Below are 11,916 nucleotides of genomic sequence, written 5' to 3' on the forward strand. Positions count from 1 at the left end.
TGATGTAATTCATATCTTTGTTGCCTACAATTAAGGTGGTTTTTTTCCCCTCTGGCTTCTTTCAGAAATTTTTTTCTAAAGGCAAGTATCAGATAGATTTGTCTAAACAAAAATAATAAAATTTTGGGAATTCCCCGGTGTTCCAGTAGTTAGGACTTGGTGCTTTCACTGCCAGGGTGCAGTTTCGATCACTGGTCAGGGAACTAAGATCCCAAAAGCTGAGCAACAGTGCCACAAATGATAACAATAATAATAATAATAATAATAAAATTTTGTATGATCAAGAAAGACAAAGCAAAGTGAATGCTACAAACAATGATAAACACAAAGGACAGGCCTTTTCACAAAGATGGCACCAAAGACAAAGAAGGAAGCCCCTGACTCTCCCAAAGCTGACGCCAAAGCAAAGGCTCTGAGGCCAAGAAAGCAGTGTTGAAAGGTGTCCGCAGCCAGAAACAAAAAAAGATCCAGACGTCACCCACCTTCCGATGGTTCAAAACACTGTGGTTCAGGAGGCAGCCCAAACATCCTCTGAAGAATGCCCCTAGGAGAAAGAAGCTTGACCCCTATGCCATCATCAAGTTCCTACTCACCACAGAGTCAACCATGAAGAACACAGAGGACAGCAACACACTGGAGTTCACTGTGGCTGTCAAGGCCAACAAGCACCAAACTAAACAGGCTGTGAAGAAGCTCTATGACATTGACATGGCTAAGGACAACACCCTGATCAGATCTGATGGAGAGGAGAAGGCATAGGTTCAGCTGGCTCCTGACTATGATGCTTTGAATGTTGCCAACAAAACTGGGATCATCTAAACTGAGTCCAGCTGACTAATTCTAAATGTAAAAGTTTTCACTGCGTTAAAAAAAACTCACAAAGGACAAGGGTCTGGCAGAATGGGAGGCCAAGGGGCAGGGAAGGTCCAGGGAGCTTCCAGGACACTGGGCACTGTGGGGCTGGGGCTAGTGGGACCGGGAAGTGCTATGGTCTATTCTGATAACCATGATGCTTGATGATGTGACCTTGTATTTTTCAGAGCAAGAGTGGAAGGTCCTGGAGAAGTGGCAGTAGGAAATGAATCAGCAAATAATGAAACTCCATTATGAGATCTGTGATTTTCTGGGTTGGTTTTTTTCCAAGCCAGATTTGATAACCTGGATGGAACAAGAGAGAATGTTGTTAATCAGAAACCAGGAGAAAAATTAGAAAAAAGAGAGAGAGAGAGAGAACAAACTGGAGGAACACTTGCAATGGTGTATAAACAGTTAATAGTCTTAACGGATAAAGACCTCTTATTAATAAATAAGGGCTTCCCTGGTGGCTCAGATGGTAAAGAATCTGCTTGCAATGTGGAAGACCCATGTTCTATCCCTGGATCAGGAAGATCCCCCGGAGAAGGAATTGGCAACCCATTCCAGTATTCTTTCCTGGAGAATCCCATGGACAGAGGAGCCTGGCGGGTTATAGTCAATGGGGTTGTAAAGAGTCAGACATGACTGAGCTTAATAAATAAGATAAAGCTAAATGTTGTGAAAGAAAAATAGACAAAGAACATAAAAAGGAAACTCACAAAAAGGAGAAATTAAAGTAGCAAATAAACATAAGTAACAACAACAAAAAATCTTTGGTAGCTGAAAATGAAATTAATTCAAGAAGGAGACATATTTTTAACCTTCCGATTAGCAAAGATTTGAAAATGTTTGTTGCATACAGAAAAAGGATTCTGTCATAATCAGTTGATGACATGTATATTGTTATATTTCTGGAGGGTAATTTAGCAAATTTTACTAAATTCCTCCCAAGCATCTACTTCTTTTGATTCAGCAATTTTACTTCTAGGAATTTATCCTCAGGAAATACTTGAACAAACATACAAAGATGTATGTATAAAGCTGTTTGTCATGATCATGTTGGTAATAGTAAAAAGTTGACAACAGCCTGACTTTTCAAAAAGTGTTCTTTAAAGTTGATTTTAAAAGTCAAAGAATGAGAAATCAGAACCAAGAGGGAAAAAATGGTTTGAAATAGGCAAACAATCCTTATAATAAAAACTCATCTTCCTAAGTGACAGTGCTCTCTACAGCTGGAGAATGGAAAGGGCAGAGTACAACGTGACATCCTGTACATCCTGATACCCTCACCTCCGTGAAGACCCAGAAATTTGCACTCCTGACAAAATGGTGCCTGGCTCCTTGGTTTCACAATCACACATTACCCTCTCCCTTTCTTTAAATGGCATTACCCATTGTTCCCTTTGATAACTGGAAATGTAGATCCTTTATTCAGAAACAGCTAGTTGAGACAATGGGAGAATGTCTCCAAGTCCATCAGTCTGGCAGAATGTTGCTTCTCTTGGGATGGGAGTTGGGGAAGGGAAATCAGAGAGGAGAGTATAAGGTTGGTGCAAAAGTAATTGTGGTTTTACACTGTTGAACCTTGCTATTTGATATTGGAATACATTCTTAAATAAATGTGGCCATGTTATACATCATTTTAATGTGCATTTCTCATTTTATGTTTCTTGCTAATGACATTACTTTCTGTTTATTTTATATGTATTTTAGACTAGGGAAATAATGTTAGACAAAAAGCTAATTTGAGTGGTTTTCTTATTCAAGTTCAAAATGGGACATAAAACAGTGGAGACAAATTGCAACATCAGCAACGCACTTGGCCCAGGAACTGCCAATGAACATATAGTACAGTGGTGGTTCAAGAAGTTCTGCAAAGCAGATGAGAGCCTTGAAGATGAGGAGCACAGTGGCTGGGCATCCAAGTTGACAACGACCAAATGAGAGGCTCATCAAAAGTGGTCCTCTGGACCGCAAGAGAAGTTGCTAAAGAACTCAATGTCAACCATTCTATGGTCATTTGGCATTTGAAAGGTGAAAAAGCTCAATAAGTGGGTGCCTCATGAACTGACTGCAAATTTAAAAATTGTCATTTTGAAGTATCACCTTCTTTTATTCTATGCAACAACAACAAACCATTTCTTGATCAGATTGTGGCATGTGACGAAAAGTGGATTTTATTTGACAGCTCAGTTGTTGGACTGATAAGAAGCTCCAAAGCACTTCCCAAAGCCAAACTTGCACCAAAAAGTGGTCATGGTCACTGTTTGCTGGGCTGTTGCCAGTCTGTTCCACTACAGCTTTATGAATCCTGGAAAAATCTTTACATCTGAGAAAGTATGCTCAGCAAATTGATTAGATGCACCAAAAAATGCAACAACTGCAGCCTGCATTGGTCAACAGAATGGGCCCAGTTCTTCTCCACGACAATGTCTGACCACATTAAACAATCAACACTTCGAAAGTTGAACAAATGGACTATGAAGTTTTGCCTCATCTGCCATATTGACCTGACTTCTCACCAACCAACTACCACTTCTTCAAGTATCTCTACAGCCTTTTTCAGGGAAAATGCTTTCGCAACCATCAGGAGGCAGAAAATACTTTTTAAGGGTTTGTTGAATCCCGAAACATGGATTTTTATGCTACAGAATAAACAAACATTTCTCATTGGCAAAAATGTGTTGATTGTAATGGTTCCTATTTTGTTTAATAAAGATGTGTTAGCGCCTAGATATAATGATTTAAAATACACACTCCAAAACTGCAATTACTTTTTATCAACTTCTGCTGCTAAGTTGCTTCAGTCGTGTCCGACTCTTTGCGACCCCAGAGACGGCAGCCCACCAGGCTCCCCCATCCCTGGGATTCTCCAGGCAAGAATGCTGGAGTGGGTTGCCATTTCCTTCTCCAATGCATGAAAGGAAAAGTGAAAGTGAAGTCGCTGAATCTTGTCCGACTCTTAGCGACCGCATGGACTGCGGCCCACCAGGTTCCTCCATCCATGGGATTTTCCAGGCAAGAGTGCTGGAGTGGGGTGCCATTGCCTTCTCTGTCATCAACCTCTAGGTACTCAATAAATCCTTGGATGCAGCCAAGGCAGCCAAGATTAGACCTCAGAAAGCCCTGTTCCATCCTGGCCCCCTTTAGTGGAAATGACTATCTACAAAAACAGGGGATAGAAATTCAGGGCAAAGCCTATCTACTTGGAATTTCCCCATATCACTTCTCATTTTGTACTGACTCTGCTACTCATGGCCATCACATACCCAAATCCTCTGACCTTCATTCATCTGTAGACTTTGGCCCCTGCAGACTTTGGCTTCATCAGTTGTCCATGGCTATGAAGACTCTTTTCAGGTAAGCCACTCCAGCCTGGCTGGACTATTTAACCTCCTGTGTCACTCCTGTGTTTCTCCCCAATGTTTGTTGGTCCATATACCCCATCTCAACTTCTCCTCCACTTCAGGAGAGAGGGGTCAGAAACAAAGGGATACATTGACTAGATTAAAGAATGTTAGAAGGGATGGTGGTCATCATTTAGCAAAATCAACCTTATTTAAAGTGAAATGACTTGCTCACAGCTAATTCCAATGTAATATGATACCTGGGTGGTGGGGTGGTCCTTTTAATTTTAACTTATTAAAACATTTTTAAAGCAATTCCTAAGGCTCCATGGATGTGAGAGTTGGACCATGAAGAAGGCTGAATGCTGAAAAATTGATGGCTTTGAGCTGTGGTGTTGGAGAAGACTCTTTAGAGTCCCTTGGACTGCAAGGAGATCACACCAGTCAATCCTAAAGGAAATCAATCCTTTGATATTCATTGGAAGGACTGATGCTAAGGTTGAAGCTCCAATACTTTGACCACCTGATGTGAAGAGCTGACTCATTAGAAAAGACCCTGATGCTGAGAAAGATTGAAGGCAGGAGGAGAAGGGGATGACAGAGGATGAGATGGTTGGATGGCATCACTGACTCAATGGGTATGAGTTTGAGCAAGCTCTGGGAGATGGTGCTGGACAGGGAAGCCTAGCGTACTGCAGTCCATGGGGTTACAAAGAGTTGGACATGACTGAGTGACTGAACAAACAAAAGATTCCATAGGAAAGATGACATTCTATTTGATTTATAATCATATCCATGTATGCTTCACCCTAAATGGAAATGGACCAAAGGTCTAGTTTAGGTTTTTATTCCTCTTATAAGGAGCATGGAAATGTCCCATTTCTTTTTCAAAGCAGTTACATGCTTTTTTTTACCCTCTTTTTGGGGAGAATGAAGAAAGTATAATGTGGTCCCAGCCTGGAAGCTGATGTCCAGGGTGGCCAGGAACAGAGAGAGGCAGAATGAAAGCACAAAAACTATTTCTGAGAGAATGATCAGGGTCCAGCCAGCAGAAGCTCCAAAACCTTTGTGAAAGGGAAGCAGAACCCTTTCAGGTCAAGGGCCAAGTAAATACAGGATCGAACTGTGGTGGTTGGGGTTGAGGGTTGTGGAGGAGAGAACTATGGCAGATGCAACAGGGCACTTGAGATGAGAGGAGCTAAAGTGTAGTCAGATGAGTGGGTGAATGTGTACGAAATCCTTCATGGATGCAGACTGGAGGTGTGGGAGGAGCTGACCTAATTAAAACCTGTAAAGAGGGAGATGTAGAAAACCACCTAGTTGGGAACCTCCCACCTGCAGTCAGAGAACACAGCAAGACCTGATGACACAGTTGAATGTCTCACAGAGCCCAATATTGTAGACAGTTATCTAGAGGCTTTGGACAAGTGAAAATGCTCTTCAGAATTCTTCTTCCTGGTACTATCCTAGCCACAGTGCTCTAGCGTGGTGTAGGCACAAGTGGCCCCATCATTCTAAAGCATTGAATATCTCACTGTTCTGACTCAACTGTGGAAAGTCTGCCCCATTATTTTTCCTGAAACCAGCTTTCCTAAATGTCTGTACCACTAGTGTTACTTGGATCCATTTTGATGTTCTCTTTTTCATTCACTCATTCAGTTAATATCAATATTATTGAGCCCTTACTACATCAGGTACAGTCTGTAAGGTTCTGAAATACATGCTGCTGCTGCTGCTAAGTCGCTTCAGTTGTGTCCAACTCTGTGTGACCCCATAGACGGCAGCCCACCAGGCTCCCCTGTCCCTGGGATTCTCCAGGCAAGAACACTGGAGTGGGTTGCCATTTCCTTCTCCAATGCAGGAAAGAGAAAAGTGAAAGTGAAGTCGCTCAGTCGTGTCCAACTCTTAGCTACCCCATGGACTGTGGCCCACCAGGCTCCTCCGTCCATGGGATTTTCCGGGCAAGAGTACTGGAGTGGGGTGCCATTGCCTTCTCCTCTGAAATACATAGCAGTCAGTAAAACAGGCTGATGTTTGCCTCATGGGATGTACAGTCCAGCACTCACTAAACCATATGGATTCCACCTTCGTGTGTGTGCGTGCTCAGTTGTATCTGATTCTTTGTGATCCCATGGACTGTAGCCCGCCAGGCTCCTCTGTCTGTGGACTTTTCCAGGCAAGAATACTGGAGTGGGTTGCCACTTCCCTCTCCAGAGGATCTTCCCTACCTTGGGATTGAACCCATGTCTCCTGTGCTTCCTGCATTCGCAGGAGGATGTTTTTACCTCTGTGCAACCTGGGAAGCCCCCAATTATGGTCATATTGATTTTTTTCCTATTATATTCCAGTTCAGTGCTCCAGTATTCTGTATCAGAACTTTTCCAGAAACCTCCTATCTGTCTCCCTGTTTGCATTATTTCCTGCACCTTAATCTATCCTATGATCACTCACCTAGAGCCAGACACCTGGAATGCGAAGTCAAGTGGATCTTAGGAAGCGTCACTATCAACAAAGCTAGTGGAGGTGATGGAATTCCGTTGAGTTATTTCAAATCCTAAAAGATGATGATGTGAAAGTGCTGCACTCAATATGCCAGCAAATTTGGAAGACTCAGCAGTGGCCACAGGACTGGAAAAGGTCAGTTTTCATTCCAATCCCAAAGAAAGGCAATGTCAAAGAATGCTCAAACTACCACACAACTGCACTCATCTCACACGCTAGTAAAGTAATGCTCAAAATTCTCCAAGCCAGGCTTCAACAGTACATGAACCATAAATTTCCAGATGTTCAAGCTGGATTCAGAAAGGGCAGAGGAACCAGAGATCAAATTGCCAACATCTGCTAGATCATCAAAAAGCAAAAGAGTTCCAAAGAAACGTCTATTTCTCCTTTATTGACTATGCCAAAGCCTTTGAGTGTGTGGCTCACCCAAACTGTGGAAAATTCTGAAAGAGATGGGAATACCAGACCATCTGACCTGCCTTTTGAGAAATCTGTATGCAGGTCAGGAGGCAACAGTTAGAACTGGACATGGAACAACAGTCTCGTTCCAAAGAGGGAAAGGAGTACATCAAGGCTGTATATTGTCACCCTGCTTATTTAATTTATATGCAGAGTACATCATGAGAAACGCTGGGCTGGATGAAGCACAAGCTGGAATCAAGATTGCTGGGAGAAATATCAATAACCTCAGATATGCAGATGACACCACCCTTATGGCAGAAAGCTAAGAAGAACTAAAGAGCCTCTTGATGAAGGTGAGAGAAGAGAGTGAAAAAGTTGCTTTAAAGCTCAACATTCAGAAAACTGAGATCATGGCATCCAGTTCCATCACTTCATGGGAAATAGATGGGGAAACAGTGGAAACAGTGACAGACTTTGTTTTTGGAGGATCCAAAATCACTGCAGAAGGTGACTGCAGCCATGAAATTAAAAGACACTTACTCCTTGGAAGAAAAGTTATGACCAACCTAGACAGCATATTAAAAAGCAGAGACATTACTTTGCCAACAAAGGTCCATCTAGTCAAGGCTACAGTTTTTCCAGTGGTCATGTATGGATGTGAGAGTTGGACTATAAAGAAAGCTGAGCACTGAAGAATTGATGCTTTTGAACTGTGGTGTTGGAGAAGACTCTTGAGGGTCCCTTGGACTGCAGGGAGATCCAACCAGTCAATCCTAAAGGAAATCAGTCCTGAATATTCATTGGAAGGACTGATGCTGAGGCTGAAACTCCAATACTTTGGCCATCTGATGCGAAGAACTGACTCATTGGAAAAGATCCTGATGCTGGGAAAGATTGAAGGCGGGAGGAGAAGGTGACGACAGAGGATGAAATGGTTGGATGGCATCACCGACTCAATGGACATGAGTTTGAGTAAACTCCAGGAGTTGGTGATGGTGTGCTGCAGTCCATGGGGTCGCAAAGAGTCAGACACGAATAAATGACTGAACTGAACTGAACTGAATCTATCCTATATTTCCATCCACTCTTAAATATGATAGACCATCAGAAATACATGAGGTTTATAAATATAGATTCTTGGACCTTAGCCCAAATGTATTAAGTAAGAAATATGATAGGTCCCAAGGATCTCTATATTCTTTCAGGCTAACTCTATGATTTTTGATGCATAGCCAGGTTTGGGAACCATTGATATATATCACCACCAAACACAATTTCACTTGCTCAAAATTCATCAGGAAATCCTCATTGTCTACAGAATATTGTCTACTAAAATATTAGCCTGGCTTTCAACATTCCAACCTATTTATTACAACTTTCTTTTCCTAAAAATCTAGATGACCTTTAATTATTTGACCTTGAGAAAAATCTCTGAAATAGGCAAGTACAAAATCATGGGCACAGGCTTTATTAGTTATCCTGTGCTACAGAAACACTTCTGCAACTAGTTTTTCAAAAGCTTGAATTAATAATGTATTTACTTCCCTTTCCCAATGCCGTTTTGGTGGTGAGTTTTGTCCATTGCCCTTTGTTCCTTTTCTCTCCAGTTTCCTCCTCCTTTTACTCGTGGTTCTCTTCCTGATCTTTTTCTCATTTAAATAGTCATGCTCACACTTGTTAAAGCAAACCATTTCTTTCTTATATTGTTAATCACAAAGTATTTACACGTATTTACAATGAACAAATGCATGTTCATTGTAAAAAATTTTAATTACAAGGAAGACAAATATAATAACTTCTACTCTGAACCATTCCTCAGAGGTAACTTCTATTAACTGTTCAGTGATGCAAAGCTCTCAAACGTTTCTTACATTTTCCATTTTCTTTCTTTTTATTTTCTTTTTGACTGTGATGGGTCTTTGTTGCTGCATGTGGGCCTGCTCTAGTTGTGGGGAGTGGTAGCTATTCTGTAGTTGCCTGCGTGGGCTTCTCATTTCAGTGGTTTCTCTCGTTGTGGAACATGGGCTGTAGGCACATAAGCTCAGTTGCTGTGACCTGTGGGCTTAACTTCCCCGTGGCATGTGGTCCTCCTAGACCAGGGATCCAACCTGGGACCCTGCATTGTCAGGTGTTAACCGCTGGACCACTGGGGAAGGCCTCCCATTCTCTATAGGGATTCTGTACCAGCTTTCTGCTTTGGTCCTACCCTCCCAGCCTCATCTGTCTCTGTGTTGGCTCAGATAGGGTTTTCTCCCTGGCTTCAGCATCCATCCACGTCTTTCCACCCACCTGAGGGCATCAGAACAACTGCTTCTCTCCTTTGACCTTCTCACTACAAGAAAGAGGTTGATAAGTCATATACAACTATTTCCCCAAGTTCCTCTCAAAAAGTATTTTCACTTTAACAGAAATGAAAGTTTTCTTTTTGCTATCATGTATTTTGGGGTCCCCTATTGTTTTGGAGACCATGCCTTTCTGCAGTGCACTTTACTAACAGGCAAAGAAGGCTCTGACTACTGAGGAATTTTCCATCACTCTTCTTCCCAAGTATTTTCTCTGACACAGGCCAGGTTTTGAAATCCCTCCATAAAAGACTTTTTTTTTTATAACAGCCTTATTGAGATACAATTCCCATAGCATATCTTCAAAGTGTACAGTTCACTGCTTTTTGGTATATTTACAAACTTGTGCAGTTATGACTACAATAAATTTTAGAACACCTTTGTTATCCCCAAAAAAGAAACCTCATACCCATTAGCAGCCATATCTTATTTTCTCTCAACCCTCCCAGTCCTCGGAAACCACTTTCTCTCTTTATAGATTTGCCTATTCTGGATATTTCACATGAATGTGAAATCATATGATATGTGTTTTTTTTTGGAGACCGGCTTCTTTTAGTTACCATAATGTTTTCCAGCTTCACCCATGCTGTAGCGTGTATTAGTACTTCACTTTGTTGTTGTTGAATAATATTCTATTGTTTGTCAATCACTTTGTATTTATTCACTGATGAACATTTGCGTTGTTTCCACTTTTTGCCTACTATGAATAATGCTGCTATGACCATTCATGTACAAGTTTTTATACAGCTATATGTTTTCATTCCGCTTTGGTATGTACTTAGGAGTGGAATTGCTGGGTCAGATGGTAGCAGCATGTTTAGCATTTTGAGGAACTGCACTACAGACCCACGGGTAGTGTAAGAGGGTTCCAATTTCTTCACATTCTTACCAAAACTTGTTATTTTCCATTTTTTAAATGTTCATCCCAGTGGGTATAAAGTGGTATCTCACTGTGATTTTGATTTGCATTTCCCTAATGATTCTGTGAAGAAAGCTGAGTGCCAAAGAACTGATGCTTTTGAACTGTGGTGTTGGAGAAGACTCTTGAGAGTCCCTTGGACTGCAAGGAGATCCAACCAGCCCATCCTAAAGGAGATCAGTCCTGGGTGTTCATTGGAGGGACTGATGTTGAAGTTGAAACTCCAATACTTTGGCTACCTCATGAGAAGAGTTGACTCATTGGAAAAGACCCTGATGTTAGGAGGGATTGGGGGCAGGAGGAGAAGGGGACGACAGAGGATGAGATGGCTGGATGGCAACACCGACTCGATGGAGATGAGTTTGGGTAAACTCTGGGAGTTGGTGATGGACAGGGAGGCCTGGCGTGCTGTGGTTTATGGGGCTGCAAAGAGTCAGACAAGACTGAGTGACTGAATTGAACTGAACTGAGTGACTTATGATATTAAACATCCTCTTATGTGCTATTGGCCATTTTTATATATTCTTTGGAGAAATGTCTATTCAGATCCTTTACTCATTTTTAATTAGGTTATTTGATTTTTATTACTGAGTTGCAAGAGTTCTTTTTGTTTGTTTTTTTGTAAAAGTATATATCTAGAGACAACTTACTTATCAAATATCTGATTTGCAAAAATTTTTTTCCATTTTGTCAGTTGTCTTTTTACTCCCTTGATGATATCCTTTATTAAGACACACAAGTTTTAAATTTTGATGATATCCCATCGATCTGTTTTTTCTCTTATTTATTTTGTTTTTGGTGTCATATGAAAGAAATCAGTGACAAATCCAAGGTAATGAAGATTTCCATCTACTTTAGAGGTCACAGAAATAAACCCCATACACTTATGGTCAGTTAATCTTTGATGAAAGAGGCAAGAATAGACAATGGAGAAGAGACAGTTTTCTCAGTAAGTGGTGCTGGGAAAGCTGGACAGCCTCATGTAAATTAATGAAAGTAGAACATCCCCTCACCATATACAAAAGTAAACTCAAAATGGTTTAATGACCTAAATATAAAACATGACATCATAAAATTCCTAGAAGAAAGCATAGGCAAAACGTTCTCTAACATAAACCACAACAACATTATGTTAGATCATTCTCCTAAAACCAAAGAAATAAAAGCAAAAGAAATGGGACCTAATGAAACTTAAAAGTTTTTGCATAGCAAAAGAAGCCATCAACAAACAAAAAGACAACCTACAGAATGGGAGAAAATATTTGCAAACAGTAGGAAAGACAAGGGATTAATTTCCAAAATATACAAACAGCTCATATAACTCAGTATCACAAAACCAAACAACCCAATAAAAAAAATGAGTGGGAGACCTAAACAGACATTTCTCCAAAAAAGACATACAGATGGCCAACAGGCACATGAAAAGATGCTCACATCACTAACTGTTAGAGAAATACAAATTAAAACCACAATGAGGTATAACCTCACACTTTCATCAAAAAGTCTACAAATAATAAATGCTGGAGAGGGTGTAGAGAAAAAGGAACCC

The 11,916-nt window shown here is 41.0% G+C and overlaps 1 pseudogene; it reads left to right on the plus strand.

Moving 5' to 3' along the window:
* Positions 1-349: 349 nt before the first annotated feature.
* LOC112578196 lies at positions 350-2,520 on the plus strand (annotated as a pseudogene).
* Positions 2,521-11,916: the final 9,396 nt, after the last annotated feature.

Source organism: Bubalus bubalis, chromosome 12, assembly GCF_019923935.1.
Source record: "Bubalus bubalis isolate 160015118507 breed Murrah chromosome 12, NDDB_SH_1, whole genome shotgun sequence".
Classification (NCBI taxonomy): domain Eukaryota; kingdom Metazoa; phylum Chordata; class Mammalia; order Artiodactyla; family Bovidae; genus Bubalus; species Bubalus bubalis.